Raw genomic sequence first — 27,400 nt, 5'->3', positions numbered from 1 at the left:
TGAAAGCAGGTACACTGGTTTACTTACTGGATGCAGCAGGCAATAAAACTTGAACAGAAGAATAAGTTGGTGGAAGAAGAAGGAAAATGAGAGGGATCAGGTGTCAAAGAGATAGATGTTTAGGTTAATATGTGATGATGAAGACCTAGAGCAGTGTCAATAGAATGGAAACTGAGGACAAGCAACAGACATGAGAGGCATTTGCAAAGTATAAAAGTTAGGATTTAGTGATAAATAGCATAAACTGGAAAAATGAAAGAGCAGTAAAACATGACATCGAGGAAACATACCAAACTGTTACCATGCTTAGCTGTGGGTATTTGAGGAAGGAATGGGAGAGGAGCTTACGGAAGGGAGAAATTTTCACTTTTAATTCCACACCTTCTTTATTAGTGCTTTAAAAAATTAAACAGGGAGTATCTAGTATCTACTTTTTTTAATTTCAGGAAATTTGTGGATTAATTTTTTAAATCTGATGATGCTTTATATTGCACATATTGAATTGAGATAATTCTGAGACATCTGAATGGAGGTGCCTCATTGGAATTAAAAGACTTGGGGTCACATAGGAATCATTCACGTAGAAGTGATAGGTACAGTAAAATACTCATAGCAGCGTGGTGGTGATTCTTTAGATGCTCGAATAATAATGGCAATTATTGAGTGCCTACCAGGTGCCAGAAACTTTATATGTATTGTCTTATCTAATCCTCACAATTACTTTACAAGAGAGATATATTATTTCTGCTTTATAAATGAGAAAACTGAATCTTTGAGACATTAAGCAATTTTCCGGGGATCATATAGCATGTAAGGGTTGGGAGAGCCAGCTTTCAAACCCATCCCTATCAGACTGAAAAGTTTATGTGCTACAACTCCACTCTTCTTGAGGATAATTACTTCATCTGTGGATAATGAATTCCTGTCATGGGGCAGCGTATTAGGAATCACACAGGAGATAAAACTTAGCTGTTTTCTACAGGTGGGTGGAAAATTATATTCCCTCCTCTTTATGTGACACAGGCCAGATGAGGGGCATGCAGAATATGAGATGTCTGACAGAAGGAAATTATCACCCATTAAGCTACAAAAGTTCCACTCAAATCAAAGATGAAATTACTGTAGAATGATGAGAGGGACTTCCCTGACAGACATAGTAAAGTTACTGGGCACAACCTCTAAATTCTCCACACTGGATCTGTTAATTCAGCATTTCCTGATATTTGGGGAGAAATATTGCGCAATACTATGCCAAAGCTATTTTGAGCAAGAATAAGCACTTTGTAATGAGCATGTAAATTTCTCATTTCAATAAAAATACCATTGCTCTATACAAAGAAATGGAGAGCTAGGCTAAATTTGCTACTGTTTTGGAATGGACATAGTAGAAAGGAACTAAAGAATTATTCTGTTTTGGAGTCTCAAACAAAGTAGAAATTTCACATCCTATCAATAAATGGATCAGTGTTGACTAAAGAAATGAAAAATAAAATGAAGTTTAAAATTCTCTGTAGTCATAAATTTTAATTTTGCATAAATGTGTAGATGAAATTCTTAAAGAATTATTATTTTGAGGTAAATAATTCTTGTTCATTATTGACTACATTGATCAAATCCCTTGAAATTTCCTTGTCAGACACATTTATATTCATTGTGGGTTGAAGGGAAAAAGCAGACTCACACGTAACACTTGCAGGGCTGGTGAACACGCACTAATAGAAGTTTTCATACCACATATCTGAATATTAAAAAACTATAACTCAATAAAAAAAACTGGTAAATAAATTAAAGACCAGGAGGAGCATCAGATCTGAATGCAGAATTCACAGGTTCTTAGGATCCATGCAGAATGTGATGTGTGGGAGACCTGGCCATGGGCCCTGGTTTTTAGTCTTTGACCAAGGATCTGTTCTTCCCATCTCCAGCTCTATTCAGCATTACAGTTGTTTGCATTACACATGTTCATGCTTACATGTGTGGACACTTCATTCTGCATATCCAAGCCCCATTCACAGCACTTGGCCAGTGGGGACATGAGGTGCACCCTGGAATTATGGTTGGCTCTTGGAAGAAGAGACCTGAGGAAGAGGCATTTGCAAACCTTGGAAATGCATTCGGAGAAATTAGGTAACAAATTTCTGGGTTCTGTGTATCCCAAGGTGGTGTTAGAAGGGATGTTACTAGGATGAGAATTAGAAACCAGATACCCAGTTAGCCTGATTCTCCCAATTATTTGCTTGTCACCTTTAAACATTTACAGGCAACCTAAACAGGATTATTTGTTCCACTAAATCATTGGTACAATGTGGAAGAAGAAATTATAGAAATTCACTTGAAATTGTATAGATAATGATACTTTTCAAATGCAAGAGAGCAGGGTTGCTTTAGGGGATTTATGGTAGAGAATTATCTCAATTCTCAGTCTTGAGTGTATGGACACAGTGGAAATGAATATTCTGTAGTTAAGCATTCTACAATAAAAGAAAGGATGTAACCACAATGCTACTATTTTCAAGCTATATATTTATTTCTTTTCATCATGATTTTATAGAAAAGGATGTGAATAAAAGAATACATTTATGCTCAATTAGTTTTTATTTTTCAGCCACAGTTTTTGCTGAAATAAAGAACAAAATCACAATGAGATACCATCTCACACCATTTGGAACAGCTATTATTAAAAAGTAAAAAAATAACAGATGCTGGCGAGGCTGGGGAGAAAAGGGAACACTTACACACTGTTGATGGGAATGTAAATTAGTTCAACCACTGTAGAAAGCAACTTAGAGATTTCTCAAAGAACTTAAAACAGAGCTACCATTTAACCCATCAATCCCACTACCAGGTATATTCTCAATGAAAATAAATAGTAGTACCAAAAAGACACATGTACTCAGATATTCATCACAGCAATATTCACAATAGCAAAGATATTGAATCAACCTAGGTGCCCGTCAGTGATGGCCTGAATAAAGAATGTGGTATATACACATCATGGAATACTATGCAGCCATAAAAAAGAATGAAATCATGTCCTTTGCAGCAACATGGATGCAGCTAGAGGCCATTATCCTAAGTGAACTAACAGGAATGGAAAACCAAATACCACAAGTTCTCACTTACAAGTGGGAGCTAAGCACTGGGTACACATGGACAAAAAGATAAAAACAATAGAAACTGGGGATTACAAGAGGAAAAAGAGTTGGAGGAGGAGATAGGAAGGGCTAAAAAATTACCTTTTGGGTACTATGCTTACGATTTGGGTGGTGGGATCATTCAGACTCCACACTTCAGCATTGCAAAATTTGCCCATGTAACCAACGTGCACATGTACCCCCAGAAAACTAAAAGAAACATTGAAATTCTTTTTAAAAAGAACACATTTCTAGTCTGCCTTAGCAAACACATACTGTGCTGCTGTCTGCATCTGGGAAGTTCTTGGAAGAATGGGATTTTTTGAGTCAAATATTCCTGTTTTCATCCTTGTTCTGCCATTGAGTCACTCATGGCTTTTGGGAGATCGTTTACCTTGTGACTGGTTTTCATTTTAAAATGAGACTGTACATCTTATTTTCACATAAGTAGGTAGAATGCCAGGTCTGTGTTAAACATAAGGGAGACCCTGGGACTGGAGATATGCTAGAAATACTCACAGAAGAGGAATCAGCTCAGGAGAAGTTGAAAGATAGTGGAGTCAAAGATACAGCGGAATTTTATGTTACAGGGTACGTGCCATATTTACAATCCTCATCCTTTTTCTTGTGTTGATAAGTGTGGGCAGAGGCAGAAGATATACATCAAGTTAGAATGTGAGGCTTGAAGGAGGATATTAGTAGACACTTGCTACATGAAAATGAGGAGCAAAGGTAGATGCAAGGAATCCTAGAAAGAAATTGGAAATTCCCAAGATAAGAAATTTTCTTGGCTCTATCTGTGTAGATTAAATTAATGATTAACATGCATTTTAATAATTGTGCATACTAGTAATTTACCATTCTTTATCATATTTGATGTTTCTAAGCCAAATAAAAGCCAGTTTAGATGAATACTAAGCATGTAGTTTAGAAATGTTAAAGTTTGGTGGAGAGGACAGTGTTAAAAAGCTTAATCTGAAAAGTTTCAGAGTTGTCTCTAGGACAATAGACAACACAGTCTGTGGCTCTAACAACTGAGAAAGAATACTTGATGCTTCCAAAAATAATGTAAAATTGCTTTTGAAGGTCCTGTGATTTTGTTCAGCCTTGATTTGGGTCCTGTTGAATGCAGGCCAGATGGGACAAACTGATAAAAACTAAACAGCAGATGTCGGTAGATATCCTGGCAGCTGTTTGATATCCAACCACATGAATTATCAAAATAAAGCCTTATCTTCAGGGATACTGACAAGAATGGAAATATTTTGGAATAGTGCTATAACAGTGGATTCTGCTGTGAAGAAGGATTGAAGTTAAAAGTTTCCTAGGGCAAAACATGGATTTATTTATTGGGAAAAAAGAATTTTAAGGGCTCCAATGTGGTACTGAATATAACTACTGTAAGAATTTAATGTGTTTTGGCTAAAGAGAGATTTAAATTTTCTTTTCCCAGAGTAATTTTGTGCTGCAGGGATTTCCTGTGATCTGCAGAGCTCTCTATAAACAAATTTTGTATTTTTCACTTCAAAATATTTTTAAATAACAATTCTTGCAATCATCAAATTGATTTTTGAATGAAAATGGTTTTGATATTTTTCAATATTCATTTTTCTTCCTTGACACAGATATCTTTCACTTCTTTGGAAAGGCAAACTTACAAGATACAATCCGAATCACTGAAGAGTTCTTTCCTATTTTTCTTTTTACCTACTATCTAAAATCATTCTCAATAAATGCTCTGATGGACGTATTTCTATTCTTGGGGGCTCTCTTGGTCATAGGACACTTAGACCATTGCTTACATCATCTCTTTCAGGAATGTTTTCACATCAACTCTCCCCTATTTATCCCATTGTCCTTCAGAGATATGGATATGAGAGGCATTCCTCCACAGAAGAGGCTTAACCACTTTGGCCCTTGAGATCTTTACTTGATCAAAACTTCTACAAGCGTGCTGGCATGCCGGAGTCAGCTAGAATTGGATTGCCAGAGCCTGTTGTGTGCACCTGTCCCCAACTCTGTCCAGCGACCTCAGGTTGGTGGCTTGAAATTGACCAGTGGAGGAATATTTACACCATGAAAATTGGCAAATGCTGCTAATCTGGTTATTCCACCCCTGCCTCAGCCCCTGCCAAAGAGTCAGTTGTTAAACATTTATCAGCACATGATTTGACAGTAAACATACCAATAATTTGTTATTTATTATTTACTTCTTTGAGTTGCCAGAAAATTGCTCACATCTATATGTTTTACTTCCTAGCAAGATTGTTGAGCATTTGAGAGCAGGATCCTTTCCTTATATTTATATTTCTAAGCATGCCTCAGATAGTGTTATAGAGCATTGCATATGGACTTAATACATATCAACTTATCAAGACACTGTCAAACTTTAACGAGGAATGGGGATTTCTTTTTCTCAGTAGCACTAGATTGAACTTGCCATATGTCTCCAGGAAACATGACTTCTTAAACAAACAATATAATCACCAGTTAGCTCTTTAAATATGCATAAATAGATGAACCAAGCAATTAAACTATAAGCCAGGTAAACAATACCAGGAACTCAAAATAAATACTGCCTCAATTCAAATTCTGCTCAAATATTGTATCATGCCAAGGCCCAAATGATAGAGTAGACATGGATCACAGAGTTGAATAGTAAAGAAGCTACTCCTAATTATCAGTGTTATGGAGAGGTCAATCATAAGTATTAGGCTAGAAGGGATGCTTGAAATTAACTCCTTATTTTCTTTGAGATTATGGAGGCCCAGAGTGGAGATGTACAGAATTGAGACTAATTCTCTTACTTCTGCCTCCCAACTGAATTTTCTGTCAGTAATTCTACTTTAACCCTGTGTGTAGCCATTTCCTTTTTCAGTTACGAATTTGAGGGGAACATTTTCTGGTGTCTGCCAAACTTAATGGAAACTCTTTTTTTCCATCACATTTTAGTAACACTGTCTTAATGATGCCATTATCTGGCAGAACCTAAGGCACAATTTTTCCTAAATGGGCAGTAAGTCATGCCACTGTTACTCAGGACTACTTTTTTTAAAGAGACAGGGTCACACTCTGTCATTCAGGTTGAAGGACAGTGGCATAATCATAGCTCACTGCAGCCTTGAACTCCTGGGCTCAAGCTATCTTCCTTCCTCAGCCTCCCAAGTAGCTGAGATCACAGGAATGAGCCACTGCACCCGGCTCTACGCCAATGTTATTTAGAGTCAAGCACATCAGTTGGGAATTCTGAGTCTTGAGTTCTAGACTCTGCCACTTACTCTTAGTATGAACACATGCTCATATATACTTGGACACCAATTCTGTTTATCTTTGAGATATTATGAGGATCAATCATAATAGTGAATATAAGTTGCTTTGAAAAGCAAAAATATATGATTAATATTAGAAAGAAAATTATCTAACTTTGTAAGAGAAAGCAGGGACCTAACAATATTTATATTTTGTTTTCTTATCTGTCTGCTTTTAAACCCAATCTGCAGTTAGGTCATAAGCCGATTAAATGAATTGGAGGAAGAGTATATATACCATGTTCCATTCATGTAATAAGAAAGAGATGTGGTCATTCAGATTAATTTCCTTGACCTCTAGCTAGAGGCAAAACCAATGATGCAATAACAAGAAATATATAATTAAATAATGAAATGTACAGTAGAGATTATAAGAACTTTAGGAGTTTAAAGAAAGTGGAGATGAATGAATACAGCAACAGAGATGGGGGCAAGTCTCCATGGATTAGGAGGAATGTAACTGGGACCTTAAAGATGGTGCACACTTTTGACATCTGAGTGGAAGGCCTTTCAAAAGGGAGAAGCACAAATTCTGACCTTCTCAGATGGGCTCCTTCTCAAGAGACTTCAATTTAAAACCAAACTGTTTTGGAAAAGTTTACACTTGCTTTTGTGAAGTCACTTTGGGCTCACCCTAAATGAGCATCTGAGCCATATGTGGCTTATGCCTTTTTCAATATGTCTTGACTCCCAGCTGTGTCAGAAGAAAATAAATAAATAGTGGAAGAAGTAGACTTCCCTTTCAGTTAATTCCTTGGCTAAAATGATGACATTGGAAACTCGGTAAGACAATCTTCCCTTATCCTGAAATTGCAGAGGCCGCCAAAGCAAACCAAAATAGAAAAAACAAAGGGCACATCAACATAATGTACATATTGTGGGGATTCTTGAAGGTCAGAGCCTGATCTTTTACTTTTTAGTGACATATAATGCCAATATTTGTCAGATTTTACTGAAGACTAAAGCTCAGACAAAAAAAATTGCATTGCATGACATTTGTTTTCTGTCCTATAGCATTAAATATCCTATTGTTATAAACAACCAACTTTGATGATTAAATGGTTGGGATTTTTTTTTCATAAAGCACTGTCTGGAACATATTTATAATGAATTACAAGGAGACAGTCCAACATTCCGAACTACAGTGAGTCTTCTTTCAAACTCTACCATTAAATAATTAGATAAACAACTAAGTTACAATTATTATTTTTTCTCTTTGTAATATCACATGACATTTGATCCGAAAAGGAACTCTGTTCTCTCTGAAAAGATGTGTTCTTTAGCTCTCACAAATATCAAAGTTGTAAGACTCTCAGTTGTACTGGACATTTGTTTCTCAGTCAGAACAGAGTGTGCCGTAATGATTCGTAAGGAGATGGTGCTAAACCTGAAGCCAATAGGGAGAATCTGTTAGCCAAATGCCCATTTTCTATTTATCATTATTATTATTATTATTTTCCTTGAGATAGGATCTCACTCTGTTAACCAGGCTGGAGTGCAATGGCATGATCTTGGCTCACTGCAACCTCAGCCTCCCACGTTCAAGTGATTCTCATGCCTCAGCCTCCTGAGTAGCTGGGATTACAGGTGTGTACCACTATGTCCAGCTAATTTATGTTATTTTTAGTTGGTCTCAAACTCCTGGCCTCAAGTGTTCCGCCTGCCTCGGCCTCCCAATGTGCTGGGATTACAGGCATGAGCCACCGCATTCAGCCCTTTGCAAATACCCATATTCTGAAACCAAGTATTGACTTGGGTTTGTTTATGGCTGGTATCTTTATTCAAAGAAATCCAAACATATGGATGGAATTGTATCAGGAATCTATAGGCAGTAAGCCCATTCAGTTGGAAACTAGCTTTAAGTGCTAACTTGCAATGCAGTTAGAATGCTGGGGATAAGGTAACACTGGCTGGGGGAAACTGACAAAATTTGGGCATAGACAATGAAACATGTGGTCAATAGCTGTGGGTACATCCAGACTTATACCAGTGGATGAAGAGAGGCTTCCTAATCTTCTCCCTCCTGTTTAGCTTCCAGTCCTTGTTGACTCCAACTGACCACCACTAGTAACTAAGTATCACTGGCAGACTACCACCAGGAGTGGAGTGAGTGCTGTTAACCCAGCAGAACAAGCTGTATTCACGCAGCACCAACTGTGCTGATGACATGGTGAAGACGATGGGGCTGACAGGCACATAACACACACACACACACACACACACACACACACACACACACACACACACACACACACACACACACACAATATTGTAAAACACTCCCTGAACGTAAAAGCATAATGCTCCCTGAACTTAAAGAAAAATAAGACATTGGCCTAAATGTTTTCAGACTGTGAGTATACCAAATTAGCAAAAAATAAACAATCTAGGAAGATATTTTCAGCTTTTTCTTTGATTTCTCATGCTTCTGTCTACACTGCTGTTTTTCCCTGAGACTCTCTGCATATCCCAGTTTGGGAAAAAACCTTGCCAGAGTTTATTTGGAAAACCCATGCCGTACCCATCTGAATTTTATTTTGGTGTAAAGTGTAAGATGTCAACCTAACTTTATATTTCTTTTGTATGTTCAGCCTCCTTTCACAGAGACTGAATTTCAATCAGCTGCTATCAGTTGACAATGATAAAATTATCTCTATATGAGCAAATGCGTGCTCTTTGTCAAAAAAGAAAGCTTCAGCTTCATGTTCCAGGTGAGTTAATTAGGCAATGTGTGAATGCTAATATCTCTTTCACATATTTTGCTTAAGATCTGTCTTAGGACTCTCGTCTGGCCCATATGGTTTTCCAAGGGCAGAAGGGCCTCTTTTTGATGAGAGGCAGTTTTCAGTAACTCTTAAAGTGATAACAGCAAAGGAGAGGAGAGAGAAGAGTAAGACAAATCGAAACAGTTCTTCAATTGCTTCTTGGCCTTTTGGCTAAGCTCAAGCTCAAAACAAGTCTTCAAGGAGAAAATACATCACAAAGAAAAGGATGTTTTATTTCTTACCTTGTCCTAGAAAAATTTCCATAAACTCTATTGGCTTAATTCTGTAAACTTGACCAATATCAGAGTGCTTCCTACCAAGGAGGGTAGCTGATGAGCGTGACCATGGTACATCCTAGAAGAATGTGTGTTGAAGAAGCTTTCACCCTGTAAAACAGTTGAAAATTATTCAAGGAGACATTATGGTCTTGGCCATAATTTAAGAACCAGTTTAAAATAATTTTTATATAGAACTTAGAGTCTAATTTCTCAGCACAATTCTTCTTCCCTCCTGAGTGTAGGCTGCTGGAGTGTCAGTTCCAAATTCTTATGCATGAGTAATCTTAGCATATTCAGTAATATATTCCTCTTATGAGAAAGTAATCAAGTACAAGATAACTGATGACTTTCTTGATTCAGTAATCAGTAATTTGTGATCAATTTTACCTGATGGTGACAGCTTGGTGTATAAGTTAGTGCTAATGTATATTACTGCATTTCATTTCTGTGGAGCCTGTCAGCTGAGCAAAGGAGGGAAACTCAGGGTGGAGAACTCCTCCCCCTCCATCCATAAGTGGCACACCACTGGCCTCCTGGTGTTATTAAAGGAAAATTGGAAAAGTTTCCAGAAGATTAAGCAGAAAGCTTACAACTTGCACAAGACTCTCAATTTTCCAGTGGCTCTGACAGAAGGATAAATCTTCGGCTGTTTTAACTAAAATGTAAGCAAACCCAATGTCTAACTACAGTAAACAAAATTTATTATGATTCGGACGTGGCAGTGGTGTTTACATCTAGGTTGACAAAATTGCCAATGTGTGAGACCCTTAGTTAAGAAAAATGTAGCACACTGTTTCTTATCCATCAGGCAAAGGAAAGACGGATTTTTTTTTCAGCTGTGGACATACAAAGTGACTTTGAAGAGTACGCTTTGGTTATGTATGCACATGTAACCTAACCCAGCTTTAAACATAAGCAATGTAAATATCTGACTATATGGTAGGATTTGCATGAAACTCTGCCCTAAAATAAATTCTCAAATTACATACAGCTAATGTATTTTCCCCCTTTTATTCTATTATTGGGCTGGAAATTATTATCAGGGTGAGGTTTATTAAACCATTTTTACCCATAACGCCTGGCCTGAAAATAGTTACTCGTATATTTTCTGTCACAGGAAGAAGAACCTTAAGGAGACAGGTCAAATAATAGGTTTAAAATATTGGTTAAAAAAAAAAAAAAAAGGCAGCCAGACTACCAGGCTGTTTGGACCATGCTTCTGTGCAGTGGAAAGGCCTCTGCAGACTTGGGGAGATCAGGGTGTAAAGGAATTAATGTTAATTGGAAGCCCTTCTATGTATTTCACATTTTGACTGATCTACAAATAGTATTTGATTAAATTCAAAAATTCGTCAGGCACACCAAACTAGCAACATTTAAGCCTGAGTTTCAAGGATGCTCCTTGCACATGGCTCTTGTGCCACTGTGGCATGGAACTTTTAGCCATGTAGCCATTTGTACTGTAGAACAATGTCTAATGGATCAAGGAGTGGTTGGAGAATCTGAGAGTTCTTCAGTGTGGTTCAAATGCGAAGATTTCTTGGGCAATGTAAAGCCCTTATTCTCTCAGGTAAAACCTCAAGTTTTTGCTGGTGATGGATGAGATCTTTTCACAAGGAAAGTTTAATTTTGTAATTAGAAAAATGTTAAAAATCCCACTTGAGAGCTTTATTATCATAATTTAAGGTAATAATTATGTATATTTTTCTAATATGAGAAACTTCACTAAGAAGTGTTGGAGGGAAGAGACTTAGAAATTAGAAAGAGGAAAAATATTTTAAAAACGTAGACAGAAAAGATAAAATGGGAGTAGATATTTCATTTTTCTCACCAGACCTTATACTGGCACTAATGGCAAGTGGTGTTTCATGTCTCCAAACTCATCTTACTTTGAATTGGAGCCCAAATCCCTATGGGCAAAAAATTTGATTCTGGATGGAACTTTCTCTAGTCCTGGCTCCAAGCTCTCAGTCACCAGAAAGTTTCTAATCTTTGTTTGGAAAGATAATGTTAATAAACAATCAGAGGAAGTTCTACCATATGCAATGGAGAATATATTGTTATACCAAAGAGAAAATAACAAGGTACGGAACTTGTACAATGCAGGCAGCATACTTCCAAACACATATTTTAGTTCTTAGAATTTAATCACAGATTAGGACTGAGCTTTCCATTCACTTGACTTCTTCCTGTTGGCTACTTCAATATTTACATTATCATAATTTTACTCATGTACATTCTGTATTACCATAACTGTATACACCGGTGTTGTGTAATGTAGAACATATACCTACTTGCCCTAAAGACCAATAACTGCTCAGTCACAGCATAATTTCACGAGAATTTATTTATGTATTAGATATATGTGTGAAATATTCTATTTTTGATTAGGAATCTATTTATTTCTTCTTACTCTAGATTGCTTTTCCTAAAATGTGTCTTATTTTATATGTATATACATTTTTCCCCTATTTTTGCTATCGAGTCATGAACTTTAACAAAGGAATTGTCTAAACAACTGTTGTGTGCTATATATAATTTGTTGCATTTTTGTGTTAACTTATACTTAATATTTTTCTTTTTGTTTTTGTATACTAATTTTCGATTTTGGTTTCTCTTTCTATGTAGGCTTCCAATTCACATATTTACTTATCTTCCTAGGCTATAACTCACTCTTCCAACGGTTACAATTACTTCCCAACATTTTTATTTACTAATTTTTCTAGAGTTGTGGTTTCATTTTATTACTAAAACAGGGCACTTATTTAAATATCTTAAAAAATTAATGATTTCAGCCTACTCCCTTTAGCTCCTATCTTTATCTCTCCTTCAATATCAAAGATCATTGTTCTACTTTTAGATTCATCATTTATGGAGCTAACTTATTGACAATTTAGTTAACTTAAATTTTATGAAATCTTAGACCTCATATTAAAAATGAAGTAGACCTTTTACCAGATTGAGCTGCTTACAGTGATCCACATTGTTCATTTCTTTGAACAGCCTACCTGGAATATTTTTACCTGTCTGTAGTCTTGGCTCCAACTTGCAAGATTTAAAATTAACAACAGTTTAAACACATGTACCAAATTCCCTCAACTCTGTTACCATTGATAATAAAACACATATTGATTTGATAATAGTTTTTCTTTAAAATACATAAACACACACACTGCATATCTTCAGAATATACATACACTACACATACCCATATTCACACAGAAGAGTCTATTTTTTACACAAATAGCTTTTTCCTCATTATCTCAAACACAATGTAAGCCTTTTTCACATTCTGATTCTTAATATTTTTCTGAAGCACTTCTGGTCAATTGCAAATATGCTATCAATATGACAAGCTAATTTCCAAAACCCAAACTTTAAATATTAATCTTATTATCATTTTAAAAGACATATCAAATGATTTAATGCGCATTTACTATTTACCATATTTAAATGTTCACTTTCAATTTTCTCTAATTAAAATAATACTACTTGAAGTTAAATAGCTACTCTTAAATATCAACTGAAAGTTTTTGATTGATAGATGGTTAATGCCTCAGGGAGAGTTCTTTAAAGTACTTTGTCAGTTCACAGTAACCTTTCCTAAATCTGAAAAACTTCTGATGTGAGTCAAGTGATTTGGCAATTTTCATTGTCCGAAGTTGAATTGTCTATCTTGTGATATGCAATAATTTTCAAATTCAGTATTGCATCATTATAAATTTCATAAAAGGTTTTGTAAGCAACTTCATATAGCACAACTATTGTAACAACTAATGCAGATAATTCACATAATAACAAAATCTGTTCAATTTTTCTATGTGTTCTGCTTGTTATAAAGAAATGCCTAGGCACTCTGGTTATGCAGATAGGGTAGGCTATAAACTCTGGGTTGGTAGTCAAGTTTCTAACATTTTCTTACATGTGTAATTGGGACAATAAGGCCTATTTTACAGGGAATAAATGGAAAAATGAAAAGTGCTCTCAGCATGGTGCATGCTATAAAGTAAGTTCTTACTACATGATAGATTTGAAAGAATAATAGCAATAGTGCCAAAATAATCTTGAATATTTGTAAACACTAGAGATTTATATATTTTTTCAAGGTGTATTGGTTTTACATGTAATAGCTAATCTCTACAGTAGCTGTATAAGCAGGAGAAGAATGGACACCATCCATTGAATAAAGTAGAATCTGAAACTCACAAAATTACTGATTTACTCATGCCCCAAGGGCTGATACATTGAGAGCTGGGAATAGATCCCATATCCCATGTCTGGGGCCGAGCTTTACACTGCCCTGTTGCCCCTCCAGTTAGCCCTAAAGAACCTAATCACATTCATATGAAACGAAGACTTTTCCTTACATTTTCCTAACTAAAGGGAAAACACGGGCTGTTTAGAAATATTTTATGCAATTTGAACTGGAACCCACAGGAGTAGACTGAAACTCATGTCAATGTTTGCTGCTTTTAACCTTGATAGGGACGGTCAAGTTGGTATCCATCGTGAAGCTAAATGAATATCTGGACAGGAGTCAGACAAAGGGAAGGAGAATCCAGGGGAAGATGAAGCAGCTGCAGGCCTGTCTGCTACCCTATATCCGGGGAAGAGCCAGAAAGTAAGTGACAACATGGATAAGGTACAAAGTAGCTACTCCTTTACTTTCACACTGGAGATATTGCCCCCTCCACTTAAAAAAAAAAAAAAGTAGAAGAAGAAAAAGAAAGAACTTTTCTTTTGGCTCACTGTAACCAGAGACATACGAGAAAACTATTTATGGCAAATGAAGTTCAGCCTATCCAAGTTGGCACATTACAAAGCTGCCGCAGAGAGCATAGAAAATGGTGAATATTTATAAATGTACCCTTATATGGGTACAAATGCAATGGCAGGGCAGGAAAGTTGTGTACACAGGAGAAAGTGCAAGCTGAGCTTCGAAAATCCCTCTGATTCATTGTTTTATTTATTCAGTAATACTTTCTTAGGTACCTACTCCGTATAAGGCACTGTCCTAGATAGAAATTTTAAATATATAATTAATTAAGTCATCATTAATTCACTAAACAAATATTTAAGCTCAACATTAGATGGTTCTGGGAATAGTGAAACAAGATACTGTTCTTTTCCTTCGCATACATTACATCAAATAATGTTCATGTGACATAGGTGACACTGTTATCTTCATTTTCCTGGTTGGAAGACTGAAGCTTTCGAGTGATTAAATAACTTACTTTTGATCATCCAGCCAACAAGTGGCAACATCAAAACTTGAACCCAGCTCTGTCCAAGACCAAAATCATTGTTCTAAATATTTATGTGGGGCTGCCTCCATTTTGTAATTTATGAACATTTCTGTCTCATCCACTAAACTTTAAACTCCTTTAAGGCCAATGCATATCTTATATTTATTGTTTTATACTCTTTCCCCAGTGCCTGCCACAGTACAATATATAACCATCAAACCGACTTTTTCTGTATAATAACTGTTAGACATGAATATACTGTGAACTTCCTCAACGTTCTTATCCCAGGTATTTCTTGAGCCCTTCCTAGTCAGGCTCTGTTCTAGGTGCTATGGTGGATACTATACATGAAGAACTTCTCTTGTCAAAGAAGCTGTCAAAATGCTGGAGAGATAAAGTTAAACAGGTTTCTTCACAACAAGACTTCTTAGACCCTTGAATATGTTAGTAAGTTTTGGGGCTATAAGGGATATAGTGTGCAATGTTTTTTCAACTTGCTTGATCAAAGGCCACTTTCCCTTCTTAGTATGCACCATGAATTGTCAGTGCCACTCTAAATATACAATTTCCATAACTTTGCACAGAATCCATATGTAAAGAATCTGGCAGAAAATATAGTGAAACTTCTAACAATGAAATAGATGTCTAAATATAGTTCACTTAGAATCACATCTTCAACCCTGATCTTGATGCCTCCACACTGGGAAGAGATTTTGTCCCTAAAATGATACCTCCCTTTTCAGGACACAATATCCCAACAATTTCTCAAATACTTAATTTTTTATGTTGTCAAATAATTCCTTTACCTAATAAAGATGGAGAAGTCATAAACCCTACCCCAAAACAATTTTTTTCTAAAATCTAAAATAATGTAATTTTAATAAGTTTAATGTACCTTAACAAATGTTGTTGGAGCAATGTGTGGACAAGTTTCACTTAATCACCTAAGTGACTATATGCAAGGCAACCCTCTTGGAACACAACCCACTGTAAGAAGACAGCACTATATATTTGATCCAGCATGCTACCAGTGCTACAGCTAAAAAAAAAAAAAACTGGAAGAATATTCTCTGCTGCTGAAGAACCGGAAACATTAGCACCACAAGGAGCAAAACAGCCCGTGGCTTTGGAGCCACACCAATAAAACCCTACCTCTTACTGGGTATATGACCTTAGCAAGATTTATGATTTCCCTGAACTGCATTAACCAAAGTAACGTTAGCGAGTTATGTTTGTCCAGGGGATGGTCCTTTTTCTGAGATAAAGTGATGGGGATCACTAAGGCAGAAGAAAAATAAGAAATTCAGCTTGAGTCTCTACAGTAGATTTGTGTGTATGTGTGTGTGTGTGTGTGTGTATGCTACATACTAGGCACACAGCAGCATTTTTTCTTGGCAAACACTGATATGATATCCTAATTGTCTCAATTTTAGTAAGGAACATAGCTGCTATGTAAGAGTTATTTTACATATAGTTTTGTTCCCCTAATCCTTCCTTAACTGTGATATATATGAAATATATTATATACATGTAATATGATATATGTGATTGGCATTTATCAATGGATATTGATGTATGTGATATATGTAGTATAATTATCCCCATTTTGAAGGTGAGGAGATAAAGGCTAAGGAATTTTCCCATGATGACACAATTAGTAGGTTGAAGAATCAGGATCGAAAACCACGTTATTTTTTTTTCCTCCAAAGAACATGATTTCTATTGTATCCCCATTCTCTTCACATTAACTAACATTAGTGACTCACTTTACTTGAGTTTGTTTTTTGTTGTTGTTAAAGAAAACGCACCAACTAGATGATTTCTACAATGTCCTTTCTACAATGTCCTTTCAGTTTAAACACTCGTTGAAGAGAAAAGTAATTCCCTTTAGTCACAGCATCTCCTGTGAGGCTGAAAAGAAATATTTTTATTATCTATCAATTCACTCCCCCACTTTTATGATTATTATTTTTTTCCGTATGCCTAGGCCTCCTGGGTCCAGCATCCCTGTCTTCTTGTCAACTTTTCAAGTAAAGTAATGCATTTCATTACATTTTGGATGCCACACCAGTTTAATCCCATTGATAGAGGGCTATGCAATCAAGCTGACAGTTGGATGATGATTTGAATCGTCCTGACTCATTACTTTGTGAAGGATTTGGCATGCCAATCAATGGGGAATGATGTGCCGTGCCTTGAAGAATGACAGTAATCCATTTTCCACCAATTGACCTGATGAGTCCTTGACAGACTCACAAGTTATAGGGCCAAAGCCAAACATGATTTGGCACATGCCTCCCAGCACTGCCATTTTGCAGACCCTTGGGGTATTTATCAAAGCTGTAGCCTTCTTGTCTTCTGCTGTCATCGGCCACACATCTTCAGGAGGTAGTCCAGCTTAATAGGCTTTTGCAGGTGAGTAATGGGCAACTTTCTTGACCTCACCTGATATACTTATCCAAAGTATATCTGTAAAGAAATAAATTGAACCTCCTAATTACTCCCACCCATGCTGACACATGTAAATTTATACATCTGAGTGAGAGCTGTCTTTCAAAGTAGTCATCCTGGGAGTAGATATATCTATTCTAATGAGGTTGTCAACATTCAACAGGCATTTGAAATTTCTCTTTTAAAATTTTCTTCAGTACTGGTGTTTAATTACCAGTACTTTCAAAGGACACCTGTTTCGAGGTCACAATTGTAGTCTCAGCTTGATCATGTTCATGTTCGTCTAATTCTCCTTTTCCTGTTTCTCAAAACGAGTCATTTTTAGGGCATTAAGAATATTCCTAAGAAGTATTTTTTGGTCCAAATGCAAGTCCAAAAGGAGCTTCAGAAATTTTTCTAATACCCGCCCTTTGGATTAAGAGTCTGTGTTTCTAAGGTAGTTAGTTTGAAAGCATTGATATGACCAATTTAATGTATAATTTTCATATTTTTAAGTCATAGTAACTTTTTTGATATAGGATGTTAAGCATTGTCAAACTGCCTAAAAAACTTTATAAGCTACACATTTCCTGTGTCCCATTGCCTTATTTGCAGAATACTCTGGAACATATTACCTTGCCATGAACAATAACATCTACATGTTTTCTACAAAGCCATTGACAGCTATCCCTGCACACTACAGATGTAAGATTTGAGTGTTGCTTTCTAGATATACTCACCAGCCAAAGACAATGGGATTTCTCATAAGAAAAAGCTGAGATTTACTAAAAAAACAAAAACAAATAAAAACAGTATCTCTGACCAAATAGCCTAAAGAAAATTTCACCATTTCTCAAACTGTGTCTATGTCTGCTGGACTTTCAATATGAACAAATGATTAGGAATCACTTGACATTTGAAGATCTTAAAATAAAAGAGACCAAAACAGAGAAGAAACAGATACAAAGAAACATTGAGAAACTGGTAATAATGGTTACTTCAGGAGAAAGGAACGGTTGCTAAGAGAAAAAGATAGGAGGGTAACATTTCACTACATAGATTTTTTGTATTTTGTTTAGACTGACAGCTTTATACAATTGACATACAATAAACCTGCACATATTTCAAGTATGCAGTTTGGCATTTGTATGAATCCATTAAACTATCACCTCAATCACGATAAGAAACATATCTATCACCCTTAAAAGTTTCCTCATGCCCTTTTATAATTCTTCTCCTCTACACTCATATCATTCCCAAGCAATCACTGGTCTGTTTTTTTTCACTATTAATTACTTTTTAATTTTTAGAGTTTTATCTAAATAGAATTATATAGTAAGAACTCTTCCTCATCTAACTTCCTTCAGTCGGTATAATTATGCTGCTATTTATGTAGGTGTTGTATTTATCAATTGTTTACTCATTTTTATTGTGGAATGGTATTTTATAATATAGCTATACCACAATTTTTTTATCCAATCACCTGTTGATGGATATTTGGGTTGTTTCACATTTTGGGCTCTTAAAAATAGAGCTTTTGTGAAGATTGATGTACAAATCTTTGTATGGACATATGCTTTTATTTTTCCTAGCATAAATACCAAGAGGCAGAATGGCTAGACTAAATGGTAGATGTATGTTTAACTCTTCAGAAAATACTAAATTATTTTTTAAGGTGGTAATACCATTTTAGACTTCTACCAATGGTTTATGAGAGTTCTACTTGCTCCATATCCATACAACACTGGAAATGATGAGTCCTTTTAATATTAGCATTTCTAATAAGCATGTAGAAATACATTAAAAATTTTTATTTTCATAATAACTAATGATGCAGAGCATTTTTCATGTGTTTATCATCCGTATATCTTTTTTGAAGTACCTCCTTAAATATTTTGTTTATTTTAAAAAATAACACTTTTTGTTTTCTTCTTACAATTTTTTCAGAGTTCTGTATATATTTTCGATATGAGCCTTTATCAGGGATAAGATTTAAAAATATTTTCTCCCAGTTTTTAAAACAGCAAAAGTTTTTAACTTTGATGAAGTTGAATTTATTAACTTTTCCTGATTGTGCTTTTGCTGTCATGTTTAAGAAACTGTCCCCTAAGCCAGGATCACAAAGGCTTTTTTCTGTGTTTACTTCAGGAAGTTTTAAAACTTTAAGTTGCACATTTAAGTTTATAATACATTTTTAGCTAATTAGAGTTATGGATCCAAGTACATCATTTTATTTTTGCATATAAATATCCATTTGTTCCACCCTGATTTGTTGAAAAGACAATCTCTTTCTAAAGTATGATCTTTGCACTTTTGTCAAAAAGTTCCTTTTATAGATATGTGAAGTTTGAATTTTAGGCTGTGTTCCTTTGGACTATTTAGCTCTGTTGTTGCCAAAACCCCACTGTCTTGACTATTGTGGTTTTATAACGTGTTTTAAAGTTAAGAAACATTAAAACCCCACTGTCTTGATTATTGTGGCTTTATAACATGTTTTAAAATCAAGAAATGTTAGTCCTCTAAGTTAAGTCTTCTTTTAAAAGTTATTTTGGGCATTCTAGGTCTTTTGCATTTCTACATGAATTTTAGATCAGCTTTCTATTTTCTAAAAATCCCTGCTGGGATTTTGATTGGGATTGCATTGAATCTATAGAACAATTTTAGGAAAATTTACATCCTAATATTATTCATTCATCTGACCCATAAACATGGTATATACTTCCACTTATTTAGGTTAATTTCTCTTAGTAATTTTTTTTTTAATTTTCAGCATACATGTTTTGTCAGCTTTATTTCTAAGTATTCATATTTTGTTATAATAAATGTTATTGCTTTATATTTCAATGTTGATGGTTTGTAACTAGTACATGAAAACACAATTGATTTGTACATATTGATGTTGTATCATTCAACGTTGCTAAACTCACTTATTCTAGTTGCTCTTTTGAGATATCACTGAAGTTTCTATGTAAATGATAATGTTGTGTGCAAATAAAAACAGTTTTATGTCTTCCGTGTCAATCTGGATGTCTTTCATACCTTATTCTTGCTGTATTAAACTAGCTAGAACCTTCAGTATAATGTTGAATAAAGGTGGTGAGAGGGAACTTCCTTATCATATTCCTAATCTTAGGGAGAAGTATTTAGTCTTTTACCACTATCGTGTTAGCTGTAGGCTTATAGTAGATGTTTTTTATTAGCTTCAGGAAATTCCATTGTATTCCTAGTTTGCTGACAGTTTTAATCAGAAATAGATTTTGCCACATGCTTTTTTCGGTGGCTACTCATATGATCATGTTATTTTTCTTATTTTCTTAATATGGTGGATTACATTAATTGATTCTTTGGTGCTAAAACAAATGTGGAATTTCTGAAATAAACCCCACTTGGTCATGATAATATTGTGTATGTGTGTACGTGTGTGTGTGTATGGTGTGTATATAACTTACAGTATGCTATATGTAGTATAGTACTACATATATATGCGTATGTGTGTATATATATATGGTGTGTGTATCTATATTATATATATAAATATGGTATGTGTATACACACCATATACACACAAACACACAATATTATCATAGCCAAATGAGGGTTATTTCAGGAATTCCAAATTTGTTTTAACACTAAACAAATGTGTGTGTGAGAGAGACAAAGAGAGAGATGAATTTTATTTGCTGAAATTGTGTTTAGCGATAACCCTATGATCCTATTTGTGTGTGTGTGTGTGTGTGTGTGTGTGTGTGTGTGTCTATAGTATTCTTTCATGCAATCTCTTTGTCAGATTTTGGTATCTATAGAAACTCTTGTGAAATCACTTCTATCATTCCTGGTATTTGTAATAGTTTGTCTGTACTTTTTCCTGTTGAATCTGGACAAAGTTATAAGTTTTTATATATCTCAAAATACACACACACAATAGTTTTTAGTTTCATTTATTTCTCTAGTTTTTCTCTTTCACTGCTTTCTGCTCTGATCTTAATTATTTCCTTTATTCTTTTTAATCTGCATTTATTTTTACTTCTTTTTCTGCTTTTTTTAAGGAGAGGGATGAGATCATTGATCTGATGTTTTTCTCTTTTCTCATGTAGGCGTGTAGTGCTACAAATTTTCCCCTAAGTACTGCTTTACTGGCATTATACAAATTCCATGTCTTTCTATTTTCATTCAATTCAAAATACTTCCTCATTTCCCCTTTGATTTTTTATCTGATACATAAGTCATTTAGATGTATATTAATTAGTTTTCAAGTATTTGAAAAGATTTTCCAGATATCATTCTGTTATTTAATTCTAATTTAATTTCACTGTAATCTGAGAACATTTTTGTGTGTGACTTAAATCCTTTTAAATGTATTAAGATTAGAATAATATACATCTTAGTAAATGTTCCATGTGTACTGGAAAATAATGCTTATTCTTCTGTTGTTCAGTAGAGTGTCTTATAAATATCATTTGGTCAGGTGGATTGACTGTGCTGTTCTATATACTTACTGGTTTTCTGTCCACTTGTTTTACCAATCAGGACAGAGAGGTATTAAAATTTCTAATTATATGGAGATTTTTATATTTCTCCTTGTGATTGTATTAGTTCTGCTCCATGAATTTTCTAAGCTCTGTTTTTAGTTACATAAATATTTACAATTGTTATTTTTTTGATGACTTAACTCTGTCATTCTAAGTATGATATTAAACCCTAGTAATACTCTTTGTCCTGAAATCTAATTTATTTTATGTAAATATAACTACTCTAGAGTATTTTTTTTTCAATTTTACAGTTTTATTAGAAAGATTATAATTGTTCATAAATGTTTTACTTACAGCTGAAATCCTGAAAATCACAGAGAATTTTGACACCATTATAAAAAATAAAACTGAGAGAACATTTGCTATCTTCTTATGATGTATATATAAAATTAAATATACAAATCAAGGGTTACTTATGTAAAATAGGGCAATTCAGATAATGAAGATGAGACACAAGTTGATAAACTGTTTCAGTTATATTAAGTTAATCAATAAATCATATACATCTTAGAAAGGAAATTTTATAAAGCTTACCTCAAAACCAAACCAGTTTATTTTTACTTTCTTGTTACATATAGAAATTTCAATTAAGACTAAAATTTATCCTGCTCTATGAGTATGAAAGCTTACAAGAAAAATTGTGATATATTAAAATTGTTGATATATCAACAAAAGTCATGATACTGCAGTGTATATACTGTTTTGACATAACACACAAATGTCCATCTCTCTCAATATTTCCAACACAGTGAGTAAATTTCTAAATGTTTTAATGCAAATTAATGTTAATAATGTTTTAGAATTTTTTTTTTCTTTCTTTTTTTTTTTTTATTATACTTTAAGTTTTAGGGTACATGTGCACATTGTGCAGCTTAGTTACATATGTATACATGTGCCATGCTGGTGTGCTGCACCCACTAACTCGTCATCTAGCATTAGGTATATCTCCCAATGCTATCCCTCCCCCCTCCCCCCTCCCCACCACAGTCCCCAGAGTATGATATTCCCCTTCCTGTGTCCATGTGATCTCATTGTTCAATTCCCACCTATGAGTGAGAATATGCGGTGTTTGGTTTTTTGTTCTTGCGATAGTTTACTGAGAATGCTGGTTTCCAATTTCATCCATGTCCCTACAAAGGATATGAACTCATCATTTTTTATGGCTGCATAGTATTCCATGGTGTATATGTGCACATTTTCTTAATCCAGTCTATCATTGTTGGACATTTGGGTTGGTTCCAAGTCTTTGCTATTGTGAATAATGCCGCAATAAACATACGTGTGCATGTGTCTTTATAGCAGCATGATTTATAGTCATTTGGGTATATACCCAGTAATGGGATGGCTGGGTCAAATGGTATTTCTAGTTCTAGATCCCTGAGGAATCGCCACACTGACTTCCACAATGGTTGAACTAGTTGACAGTCCCACCAACAGTGTAAAAGTGTTCCTATTTCTCCACATCCTCTCCAGCACCTGTTGTTTCCTGACTTTTTAATGATTGCCATTCTAACTGGTGTGAGATGATATCTCATAGTGGTTTTGATTTGCATTTCTCTGATGGCCAGTGATGATGAGCATTTTTTCATGTGTTTTTTGGCTGCATAAATGTCTTCTTTTGAGAAGTGCCTGTTCATGTCCTTCGCCCACTTTTTGATGTGGTTGTTTGTTTTTTTCTTGTAAATTTGTTTGAGTTCACTGTAGATTCTGGATATTAGCCCTTTGTCAGATGAGTAGGTTGCGAAAATTTTCTCCCATGTTGTAGGTTGCCTATTCACTCTGATGGTAGTTTCTTTTGCTGTGCAGAAGCTCTTTAGTTTAATTAGATCCCATTTGTCAATTTTGTCTTTTGTTGCCATTGCTTTTGGTGTTTTGGACATGAAGTCCTTGCCCACGCCTATGTCCTGAATGGTAATGCCTAGGTTTTCTTCTAGGGTTTTTATGGTTTTAGGTCTAACGTTTAAATCTTTAATCCATCTTGAATTGATTTTTGTATAAGGTGTAAGGAAGGGATCCAGTTTCAGCTTTCTACATATGGCTAGCCAGTTTTCCCAGCACCATTTATTAAATAGGGAATCCTTTCCCCATTGCTTGTTTTTCTCAGGTTTGTCAAAGATCAGATAGTTGTAGGTAAGCGGCGTTATTTCTGAGGGCTCTGTTCTGTTCCATTGATCTATATTTCTGTTTTGGTACCAGTACCATGCTGTTTTGGTTACTGTAGCCTTGTAGTATAGTTTGAAGTCAGGTAGTGTGATGCCTCCAGCTTTGTTCTTTTGGCTTAGGATTGACTTGGCGATGCGGGCTCTCTTTTGGTTCCATATGAACTTTGAAGTAGTTTTTTCCAATTCTGTGAAGAAAGTCATTGGTAGCTTTATGGGGATGGCACTGAATCTGTAAATTACCTTGGGCAGTATGGCCATTTTCACGATATTGATTCTTCCTACCCATGAGCAAGGAATGTTCTTCCATTTGTTTGTATCCTCTTTTATTTCCTTGAGCAGTGGTTTGTAGTTCTCCTTGAAGAGGTGCTTCACATCCCTTGTAAGTTGGATTCCTAGGTATTTTATTCTCTTTGAAGCAATTGTGAATGGGAGTTCACTCATGATTTGGCTCTCTGTTTGTCTGTTGTTGGTGTATAAGAATGCTTGTGATTTTTGTACATTGATTTTGTATCCTGAGACTTTGCTGAAGTTGCTTATCAGCTTAAGGAGATTTTGGGCTGAGACGATGGGGTTTTCTTTTTTTTTTTTTTTTTTTCTTTTTTCCATGTCAATTATCTTTTTTTATTATTTTTTATTTTTTTATTTTTTTATTTTTTATTTTTTATTATACTTTAAGTTTTAGGGTACATGTGCAGATTGTGCAGGTTAGTTACATATGTATACATGTGCCATGCTGGTGCGCTGCACCCACTAACTCGTCATCTAGCATTAGGTATATCTCCCAATGCTATCCCTCCCCCCTCCCCCCTCCCCACCACAGTCCCCAGAGTATGATATTCCCCTTCCTGTGTCCATGTGATCTCATTGTTCAATTCCCACCTATGAGTGAGAATATGCGGTGTTTGGTTTTTTGTTCTTGCGATAGTTTACTGAGAATGATGGTTTCCAATTTCATCCATGTCCCTACAAAGGATATGAACTCATCATTTTTTATGGCTGCATAGTACTCCATGGTGTATATGTGCCACATTTTCTTAATCCAGTCTATCATTGTTGGACATTTGGGTTGGTTCCAAGTCTTTGCTATTGTGAATAATGCCGCAATAAACATACGTGTGCATGTGTCTTTATAGCAGCATGATTTATAGTCATTTGGGTATATACCCAGTAATGGGATGGCTGGGTCAAATGGTATTTCTAGTTCTAGATCCCTGAGGAATCGCCACACTGACTTCCACAATGGTTGAACTAGTTGACAGTCCCACCAACAGTGTAAAAGTGTTCCTATTTCTCCACATCCTCTCCAGCACCTGTTGTTTCCTGACTTTTTAATGATTGCCATTCTGACTGGTGTGAGATGATATCTCATAGTGGTTTTGATTTGCATTTCTCTGATGGCCAGTGATGATGAGCATTTTTTCATGTGTTTTTTGGCTGCATAAATGTCTTCTTTTGAGAAGTGCCTGTTCATGTCCTTCGCCCACTTTTTGATGGGGTTGTTTGTTTTTTTCTTGTAAATTTGTTTGAGTTCACTGTAGATTCTGGATATTAGCCCTTTGTCAGATGAGTAGGTTGCGAAAATTTTCTCCCATGTTGTAGGTTGCCTATTCACTCTGATGGTAGTTTCTTTTGCTGTGCAGAAGCTCTTTAGTTTAATTAGATCCCATTTGTCAATTTTGGCTTTTGTTGCCATTGCTTTTGGTGTTTTGGACATGAAGTCCTTGCCCACGCCTATGTCCTGAATGGTAATGCCTAGGTTTTCTTCTAGGGTTTTTATGGTTTTAGGTCTAACGTTTAAATCTTTAATCCATCTTGAATTGATTTTTGTATAAGGTGTAAGGAAGGGATCCAGTTTCAGCTTTCTACATATGGCTAGCCAGTTTTCCCAGCACCATTTATTAAATAGGGAATCCTTTCCCCATTGCTTGTTTTTCTCAGGTTTGTCAAAGATCAGATAGTTGTAGGTAAGCGGCGTTATTTCTGAGGGCTCTGTTCTGTTCCATTGATCTATGTCTCTGTTTTGGTACCAGTACCATGCTGTTTTGGTTACTGTAGCCTTGTAGTATAGTTTGAAGTCAGGTAGTGTGATGCCTCCAGCTTTGTTCTTTTGGCTTAGGATTGACTTGGCGATGCGGGCTCTCTTTTGGTTCCATATGAACTTTGAAGTAGTTTTTTCCAATTCTGTGAAGAAAGTCATTGGTAGCTTGATGGGGATGGCATTGAATCTGTAAATTACCTTGGGCAGTATGGCCATTTTCACGATATTGATTCTTCCTACCCATGAGCAAGGAATGTTCTTCCATTTGTTTGTATCCTCTTTTATTTCCTTGAGCAGTGGTTTGTAGTTCTCCTTGAAGAGGTGCTTCACATCCCTTGTAAGTTGGATTCCTAGGTATTTTATTCTCTTTGAAGCAATTGTGAATGGGAGTTCACTCATGATTTGGCTCTCTGTTTGTCTGTTGTTGGTGTATAAGAATGCTTGTGATTTTTGTACATTGATTTTGTATCCTGAGACTTTGCTGAAGTTGCTTATCAGCTTAAGGAGATTTTGGGCTGAGACGATGGGGTTTTCTAGATAAACAATCATGTCGTCTGCAAACAGGGACAATTTGACTTCCTCTTTTCCTAATTGAATACCCTTTATTTCCTTCTCCTGCCTGATTGCCCTGGCCAGAACTTCCAACACTATGTTGAATAGGAGCGGTGAGAGAGGGCATCCCTGTCTTGTGCCAGTTTTCAAAGGGAATGCTTCCAGTTTTTGCCCATTCAGTATGATATTGGCTGTGGGTTTGTCATAGATAGCTCTTATTATTTTGAAATATGTCCCGACGATGGGGTTTTCTAGATAAACAATCATGTCGTCTGCAAACAGGGACAATTTGACTTCCTCTTTTCCTAATTGAATACCCTTTATTTCCTTCTCCTGCCTGATTGCCCTGGCCAGAACTTCCAACACTATGTTGAATAGGAGCGGTGAGAGAGGGCATCCCTGTCTTGTGCCAGTTTTCAAAGGGAATGCTTCCAGTTTTTGCCCATTCAGTATGATATTGGCTGTGGGTTTGTCATAGATAGCTCTTATTATTTTGAAATATGTCCCATCAATACCTAATTTATTGAGAGTTTTTAGCATGAAGGGTTGTTGAATTTTGTCAAAGGCTTTTTCTGCATCTATTGAGATAATCATGTGGTTTTTGTCTTTGGCTCTGTTTATATGCTGGATTACATTTATTGATTTGCGTATGTTGAACCAGCCTTGCATCCCAGGGATGAAGCCTACTTGATCATGGTGGATAAGCTTTTTGATGTGCTGCTGGATTCGGTTTGCCAGTATTTTATTGAGGATTTTTGCATCAATGTTCATCAAGGATATTGGTCTAAAATTCTCTTTTTTGGTTGTGTCTCTGCCAGGCTTTGGTATCAGAATGATGCTGGCCTCATAAAATGAGTTAGGGAGGATTCCCTCTTTTTCTATTGATTGGAATAGTTTCAGAAGGAATGGTACCAGTTCCTCCTTGTACCTCTGGTAGAATTCGGCTGTGAATCCATCT

At 35.6% G+C, this 27,400-nt stretch overlaps 1 long non-coding RNA gene across 11 annotated transcripts in view; it reads left to right on the top strand.

Moving 5' to 3' along the window:
* The window catches only part of LOC134808600 (uncharacterized), a 180,905-nt gene that overhangs the window by 101,179 nt on the left and 52,326 nt on the right, over positions 1-27,400 (top strand). For 10 of the 11 annotated variants that reach the window (XR_010151902.1, XR_010151898.1, XR_010151906.1 and 7 more), the window contains 4 exons: positions 4,998-5,169; positions 9,034-9,153; positions 9,939-10,147; positions 13,971-14,106. This is a non-coding gene — a long non-coding RNA (uncharacterized LOC134808600). Of the gene's footprint in view, positions 1-1,925; positions 2,128-4,997; positions 5,170-9,033; positions 9,154-9,938; positions 10,148-13,970; positions 14,107-27,400 lie in introns of all 11 variants that reach the window. The other variant, XR_010151900.1, reaches the window with a different exon arrangement.

The sequence above is a fragment of the Pan troglodytes genome, chromosome 17, assembly GCF_028858775.2.
Source record: "Pan troglodytes isolate AG18354 chromosome 17, NHGRI_mPanTro3-v2.0_pri, whole genome shotgun sequence".
Classification (NCBI taxonomy): Eukaryota; Metazoa; Chordata; class Mammalia; order Primates; family Hominidae; genus Pan; species Pan troglodytes.
This window is presented reverse-complemented; position numbering and strand designations above follow the sequence as displayed.